The sequence below is a fragment of the Muntiacus reevesi genome, unplaced genomic scaffold (assembly GCF_963930625.1).
Source record: "Muntiacus reevesi unplaced genomic scaffold, mMunRee1.1 SCAFFOLD_85, whole genome shotgun sequence".
NCBI lineage: Eukaryota > Metazoa > Chordata > Mammalia > Artiodactyla > Cervidae > Muntiacus > Muntiacus reevesi.
The window spans coordinates 430,038-438,518 of NW_027077858.1; the positions used below are offsets into that span (position 1 = coordinate 430,038).

At 39.3% G+C, this 8,481-nt stretch overlaps 1 pseudogene; it reads right to left on the reverse strand.

Annotated features, from left to right (window-relative positions):
- Window positions 1–1,049: 1,049 nt before the first annotated feature.
- Window positions 1,050–4,683, reverse strand: LOC136155190 (uncharacterized; annotated as a pseudogene).
- Between the last annotated feature and the right edge of the window lie 3,798 nt (window positions 4,684–8,481).

Sequence of the window (8,481 nt, forward strand, 5' to 3'; positions counted from 1 at the left end):
GTACAAGATGTTTACTCATGATTTCACAGGATTAGCATACATCATTTTGATTTTTAGGAAAAGCAGGATTTTTTTGCTTTCTAATTCTATAGTAGTTTTTAGCACATGATCTTCTGGCCTTGAGGCTATTAACATTTTATGCAGGTCAAGTGATTGTAAACCTATTTTCCGATTTTATGGTGACCTTAACTGAAAGGTAACAGGGTCATAGGGAAACAGTACAGAGTAGAATTATATTCTTGTTAATACAAAAATTAATCTTAGTGCAAAAGTTGTCAGTTGCGTTTATCTAAGAAGTTTACCCCATACAGACTCTGCGGCTTCAGTGAGGCAACTTCTGCCCTAGTACTCCTGACTGACAATTAACAACCGTCTCATTGGTACCACACTAGGGCTAAGTTCTTATTTGTCTAGATCTTTAACTATATTAACAATGGTTTTTATAACACAACCTTAGCACATTAAAGGCAAAAATACAGCAAGCAAAACACAGCAAGCAAATCACAACCCAATAACCACCTATAGAATAATTTTCTTATGTTTTCTAATAGGACTCCTTTACCCCTTAAAAGGGCTCTATGTCTATTAGGGCTTTTATATAATCAGGTTCTTCATGCTATTTTATGATTAGGATATTATAAGCAATCATGCATATTAGTACCAAGCGCATAAATGCATTTGGCTAACAAAACTACCAGCAGAGGTGTTTGAATTAAAACACTCCTTTCACCCTGAATAATCTCATAAAAAACTACCACCTGGGAAACTTATTGATTAAAGTTCTAAATTGATTCTTATTTGGGAAGAGATCGGGGAAGGCCTTCCTGTCTGTGTCAGAGAAATTAGGGAGTAGTCCATTGAGGCAGGCATCAGAAAGACAGATATCATCTTTAAGGTTAGAGCCGGGGGCAGCTTTTCAAAATCCCTGAAAACCTGATCTGCCTTGCCTGTCAGGCTTTCTCCTCGTGACCTTGTCATGGGTGGGATCTCGTGAGCTAGCCTTTTCAAAAACCCCTGAAAACCTGATTCGTCTTGCCCGTCAGGTTTTCTCTCTTACGGCCTTGTTAGGGGTAGGGTTTCGTGAGCTGACTTTTTCGAAACCCCTGAAAACCTGATTCGCCTTGCCTGTCAGGTTATCTCCCTTACGGCCTTGTTAGGGGTAGGGTTTCGTGAGCTGACTTTTTCGAAACCCCTGAAAACCTGATTCGCCTTGCCCATCAGGTTTTCTCCCCTATGGCCTTTTTAGGGGTAGGGTCTCATGTGTTGGCTCCCGGCATCTCGCCCTTTTTTTACTTTTTAAGACAGCCAGATGGATCTGAGTCGCAAGCTTTTGAGTGCTCTGCCGGAGAGTTCTGATGATGCAAGGAAGGATTATAATGAATAGTAAAACTAGTGCTGCTACAGCTGCATAACTGAAAATAGTTGATAGGATATTTTTTTCAGTAATAAAGTTAGAAAAGTTATGAAAAATATCGTTAGCAGCTCCTGTAGTAATAAAGTCCAGGCGGGAATGTTCTAATGTTTTTATCTGACCGTGAAGCTCTCCAAGATCTAAAGTAATGCTGGAGCTATTCCATATACCCGAAATATGATTTTTAATCTTTTCTCCATTGTAATCCATATCATTTACTTTTGGGGGGCATTACACAGATCTACTGATAATCAGCGTGACAGGATAACGCTAACTTTACCCTTAAAGCCTGTAACTCAGTTCCAATATGCATGACTGCTTCTTCCAGGGCATCTATTTTTACTTCTAATTTCCTATCTATAATCTCTTGCATAGCTAGAGTTAAGGAAACATTTTTTGAAATATCATTGACATATTGAGTGGTATGTACTTGTTGAGTCAAGGATATCGCTGCCACAGTGACAGAGGTAATTGCTGTTATCAAAGCTGAAATCCCTAGAATAAGTAGTCCTACAAACCGTTGGGAACACATTAAATCTTGTAGGTGTTGCAGAACGGCTAAACCACAATTGTCATACCAATAGGCGTTCACTCTGACAGGCACCATAAGATAAGGTGGACGTTGCAGTACCACAAAAGAACAAATATTACATTGAGGGGTTAAACAGGATGAAAGCATGCATTGTTCACAGTAGACTATATTTGGTCCACCTGAATGATTCATTTGTATACGAAGTCTTTTTGAATCATTAGTAAACAAAAAAACCTAAGGGGAGGGTAAACAAGCCAGCACAGAATAGGTGGAATTGTTTTCTGGTCGAGTTAAAGTAACAATGGAGGTGGCAGCAAGGGCTCTCCAAATTTCTGGCTGTCAAAAAGTTTTACCCTTAGTTGTATAGGACAACATGGGGGGAACAAATTGATTATAATGCCATCTGCTGGGCACCAAAGGCCAAGGGAGGGAATCATTATTTTAATTGCTAAGCCTACTGACAGCTCCTAGATTCTGACTTGGATTTGGATTGCTCCAGTCTTGTACCGAATAATTTCCACCTCCCGGTATTCTATAATCTATGTTTGAATTATAAGTACAAGATTTCCATACTGGGTATCCCAGGCGGTTGTCTATAGTTTTCCATATGACATCTGATGGAGCAACATCAATACAATTTGGATATTTTGGTGGAGCATTAAGGAACAAAGATTTATAGGGGTCAAGGACCCCAGGCATATGAGCCTGTAATATCCAAACCAGCCGATCTCCTGTATTGTCTGAAAATTTTGATGCTGGAGAATCTGTCAGAATTGTTTTGGAGGCTCCAACACGTCCCTCCTTAGAGGGAGTGATGAGATCACTTGTATGACTATGGGGGAAGTTAAAGCAAAGGGGAAGGTCATCTGTTAATCCCCTAAAAGTATAGTTAAAATTGATGGGATAATGATCTTTATCATAAGAACTATAGGATCCTCCCAAGAGATGAGGCTGGTCTGTGTTGACCCGTATAGGGTCGCTGTTCCAAGTAACTACTTGGAAGGTCAGGGGACCAGGGAAATATGCCCAGTATTTTTCTGAAGTAGAGGAGGTAGCACTTGCCTGACAAGACAGTAAAGCAAGCATAGCAATAAAAACCCTTTCGGGAGAGGCTGAAGATCCCTGCAGGGAAGCTATTCCCTGTGCTTGATGACAGAGTGACTTAATTTGTCCCCATGTGGGTATGGAGGCTTGTTGAGTTGTCCACGCAGGACGTCCTGGTGGTCTTCTGCGACGTGAAGGAGTAGGAGGTTGGGCGCCATCTTTCATGCAAAGCCATGACATCTGTTTAGTGGGTGGATCCGCCATTGGTTCCTCCGGGATCTCTGTTGCCGGTCATTTCCAAGTCTGCTGGACTTCCCGGGTGAGTGACCGAGGCGAGGGCAGAGGAGTGCTCTTCCTCTTTTGTGGCTGAGGCTGCGAGGGAACCGGAGGTCTGGGGGACTTCGACATGGCAAATCAGTCTGTCTGGGATCTAAATTGGCGAGTCAGCACCCTGTGGGAAAATACAAGCATACCCTCGCCCACTGGTTAGCAAGGGATCAGGTCCCTTCCATAGTCCGGAAAGGAGGTCTTTCCACTTTACTAAAGGTTTCATATCTTTTTGTTCTGGGTTCCAGTGACGGAACATAGCTGTTAAACCGGCTTGATCAGCGTTAAGGTTATTGAGCACAAAGAGGGCGTGCTGCAAAACGTGGTGTGGAGAACTGTATTTGAACTGCCCTTCTTGTAATTTAGAAATTTGTGTTTTAAGTGTCTGATGTGCCCTTTCTACAATTGCTTGTCCCTGGGGATTGTAAGGAATTCCTGTAGAGTGGGATATACCGAATTGGGCACAGAAATTTTTAAGGGACTTAGATGTATAAACTGGAGCATTGTCTGTCTTAATTGATTTTGGCATTCCTAAATAGGAAAAACAGGCAAAAAGATGTTGAACTACATCTTTATAGGCTTCTCCCATTCTGGCAGTAGCCACAATGACATGGGAGAAGGTATCTACAGTAACATACACAAAGGATAGTTTTCCAAAAGAAGGAACATGTGTTACATCCATCTGCCAAAGCACATTAGGTAGTAAGCCACGGGGATTTACCCCAAAAAGCAAAGCGGGAACTGAAGTAGGGCAAAGTTGACATGTTCTAACAATCTCGAGTGCAGATTCCCTAGGAATGTGGAACTGGTATTGAAGGGCAGTTGCATTTTGATGATGCATAGCATGTGAGGCTTTAGCATCTTCAAAATCACTGGCCACTATGGTTCGGGTTAGCAAATCTGCCTCTTGGTTAAACGTATGGAGGGGTCCAGGTAAATTAGAATGAGCTCTTATATGTCCAACATAGAATTGTTTTGACCTTTTCCAAATTTGCTGTTGAAGGGTAGATAACAATATAAAAATTGTGGTTTTATTTTCTGGTAAAACAGCCGTTTCAATTTGAGGGAACAACCTAACTACATACTGTGAGTCAGAAAATAAATTAAAAGCCTGGTCTAAAAACTCTTTGAACGCCTCTATCACGGCTGTTAATTCTGCTTTCTGGGCTGATGTTTCCCCAGTATTTAAAACCCTTTTTGAAGTCTGGGTGACAATAGCAGCCTTTCCATTAGAAGACCCATCTGTAAACACCAACATTGCCCCCTCGATAGGGGAAACTTGACACCTTTCTTGAAATATCACCGGATGTCGTGAGAGGAAATTTAATAAAGGACTAGCAAGTAAATGGTGTAAAATTTGTCCTGGATAATTACCAATGACAATTGGCCAGTCTTCATTTAATGATAGAAGGGCATTTAGTTGCTCTTTATTATAAGGCACTATGATTTCAGATGGTTCTTTTCCAAACATTTCAATGCTTCTATGTCTCCCTTTAATTATTAAAGTAGCCACTAGTCCTGGATAACAGGCCACAACCTTTTTGGCCGTGACAGGTAAATGCAACCATTCTAGGGGACCCTCTTGCCAAAGCACCCCTGTAGGGGCCACAGCTGTGGGCAACACTATAAATTGCCATGCCATACTATAATCAAGTCTCTTAATATAATTTTTATCTAAAGCTTCTTCTACCTTCATTAAGGCTTCCCTGGCTGCAGGTGTCAGCATTCTAGCAGAGGTGGGGTCTGGATCCCCTTGAAGAATGTCAAAGAAAGGCTTAAGATCAGAAGTAGTCAACTTTAAAAAGGGCCGAATCCAATTTATATCCCCTAACAACTTTTGATAATCATCTAAAGTAACCAAATTATCTTTTCTAAGCTGCAAAGGTACATGAGTAACTGTTTCATTATTTAGGATTCTTCTCACATATGTTATAGGCATATTCACTTGGATTTTTTCAGGGGCCACCTTTAGGCCCCAGCGATTCAAAGTCTCTTGCAATTTAATCAAAACTTACTGTAAATAAACCCTATCCGGGTGTGCTAGCAATATATCATCCATATAGTGGACTAGATAGACATCCCGATGTTTCTCCCTGATACCTTGTAGGGCAGCGTCCACAAACTTTTGACACAATGTGGGACTATTTTTCATACCCTGGGGAAGAACCTTCCATTGAAATCTCTGATGAGGTTGTCTAAAATTTTCTGAGGGAAGACTAAAGGCAAATCTCTTTTTATCTTGAGGGTCTAAGGGAATAGTAAAGAAGCAATCTTGAAGATCAATCACTATAACATTGTAGCCTTGGGGAACAGCCACAGGGGAGGGAAGGCCAGGCTGTAAGGCTCCCATATCTTACATAGTGGCATTTATTGCTCTTAGATCTTGCAAGAGTCTCCATTTCCCCGATTTTTTTTTTTATTACAAAAACTGGCATGTTCCATGGACTATTTGAAGACTCTATATGTCCAGCCTTTAATTGTTCTCTCACTAACTGTCGTGCTGCTGAAAGTTTTTCTGAATTTAAAGGCCATTGTTCCACCCACACTGGATCAGGAGATTTCCAGACTATGGGGTCAGCGGCGAGAACAATGGCCTCTCTTATAAATTTGGATATCTTAAGCCTTGTCTCTCTCTTCTTATTTTTGGGACAACTGGCTCAATTTGTCTCTCTTGATCTTTACTCAGACCCATAAAAGGATTATAACTTATCTGCGACATCTGTGCAGCCACCTTTTCATCTGGGCAATACAGCAAAACTCCCATCTGAGCAAAAATATCTCTCCCAATGAAGGAATTACATAAGGTTGAAAATGTCCCTGGCAGTCTTTATCTACATACCAAAGTAAAATTTGTGAGCTCTTTGTCACTGAAGGTGCTCTACCAATGCCAACCAACTCATTAGCTGTGGTTTGAGTTGGCCAAGCACTGGGCCAGTCACTGCCCGCAATACAGGAAATGTCTGCTCCCGTGTCTAGCAGGCCAGTCACCTTTTTACCATTAACTAGAATTGTCTTCATAGGTCTTTTTTGAGTAACTTGTGTAACCCAAAAGGCATGATCACTTGAATCAGACCCCCTGTCCCAACACTTGGCAGCTGAAGCTGCTTTTCTTGTGTCAGCATGACAAGGTAGCATCAGCAACTGAGCTATTTTCTGTCCTTTATAGATTTGAATAGTCTTAGTGGGGGGAGACACCATTATTTGAATTTCACCAGTATAGTCTGAGTCTATGACTTCTGGAATCACTGTGATCCCATGTAAGGATGTGGGGCTCCTGCCTATTAATAGTCCCATCGTTTCTCTAGGCAAAGGGCCATGAACACCAGTGGGAACTTTCACAGCGGTGGAGTCAGGTGTTAGTATTGTTGTGACGGTGGAACAGAGGTCCAGTCCTGCACTGCTTGGGGTTGCTCTGATGAGTTCTGTGACGGGACGAAGGGTATGAATGGGTTTAATGTCGTTGCCCCAATATTCAAGCTTGAAAAGGTTTAGAAGTGTAAGCAGGGGCGTTGTCAGTTTTAAGACATTAAGATAGCACAAGTCTAACAGTGAGGGGTTATTTTTGGTAGAAGCAGAATGAGCTTTTATATGTACCATAATCTTAAATAACACTTATTTATTGAAAGATTCATTCTAAGAAAACTTTTTTCTCTTAACATAGAGAGTAGACTAAATTCCAGTCTGTTACCAATTTACTGGATAGCAAACAAACAAATTTTTTTTAGTTAATCTTAGAAAAGTCTTTTTATAAATCTCGAAGAACTAGCAGTATTTTTTTAAAAGGCATGAGAGTGAAACCATACAAGGCATGTTTAAAATCTAATTAAATTGTAGCCTGGTCATTGCTGTGACTTCTAACACTTTAACGTGATAGCTAAAATGATAACTGACAATATTTTACCAGGACATATCAGATTTTCATGAATTTCACATAATTTCTAGGATATCTATATAAGTAACATCAACCATACAATATAACCTGAAGATTTATCACTCCTCCAACAGTAATTCCCATGCAATTTAACAGGTCAAATGAACTCAGGTAGTTTAATAGCTCTTTGGGATGTCTCAGGGGCCCTCTGAAGCATCCCAAAGTCAGCTAGAAGTCAAGTTATTTAGGCAGTTTTGTCAATAAATATCAAAAGGGTTTATAGTACTCTGTCAGGTAGAATCATATAGATCACTGTGAAATAATATATTTACTTAGCCAAAGTAAAAAAGATTTTAAAGGTAAACATAGAACAGACCACTTTAGAGGTAAAGAAACTTAAAATCCATTATCAAAGGCAGTTCAACGTCTCAAGAAAACTTGTATTTATGCACAAAACTCTTCCCTTGGAGTGTACTTTCCATCAAGCCTTCTTAACACTTTTTGTACCCATTACTTTGTTCTCCCATCCTGAAACAGCCACCTGTAAGTCAGACTTACTTTCTTTTCCCTTCGTAAAATGTAACTTTATTTTTTATACCTTTTTTACTGAACACACACATCCTACTTTCTTTAAGCAACCAAGAATTTACCTTTATATTAGCACTCTATAGATTGGTGAACATAAATACCAGTGATAATTTCTAAAAAATTTCTAATGAACATCTCAGGATGGCATCAAACATTATTTATTAATAGTCTAAAATCTTTAGTTTCTCTGTAAGTTAGTATTCAGTAATGAATGTTTCAGAATCTTATTTTATTTGGAAATGACCAAGCTATTTAATAAACTTCTGCTATTAGTTTAGCACAACTTTAGAAATTTAGGTTACCAAAACCTAGAGAAACTGTTTTAGACAGATATTTTTAATCTTAATAAAGTTTAAAAGCTCATATCTCACTTACCTTCTTTTTTTTTAAGTTTCTTACTTGAGGTACTTTCCTTGCTGACAAACCTGTAACAGATATTACAGTATAACAACATTTAACTTATAATAAACCTAGGCATAATGAAAATATTTTACTAGATGTTAATTACTCTAAGACATGTCTATATTAGATAGGTCAACAAACAAACATTAATATCAGGTATTTAATATTGAATATTTTTTAGTTTACCTGAACCTGGAATTTATTGTTTAATTTAGAATTATTTGATTTGTAAGCACTTACCTTTTTTTTTTAAGCCAATTAAATAGAGCTCTTTTACAAATTAACCTAAAAAATACTACCCAAAGA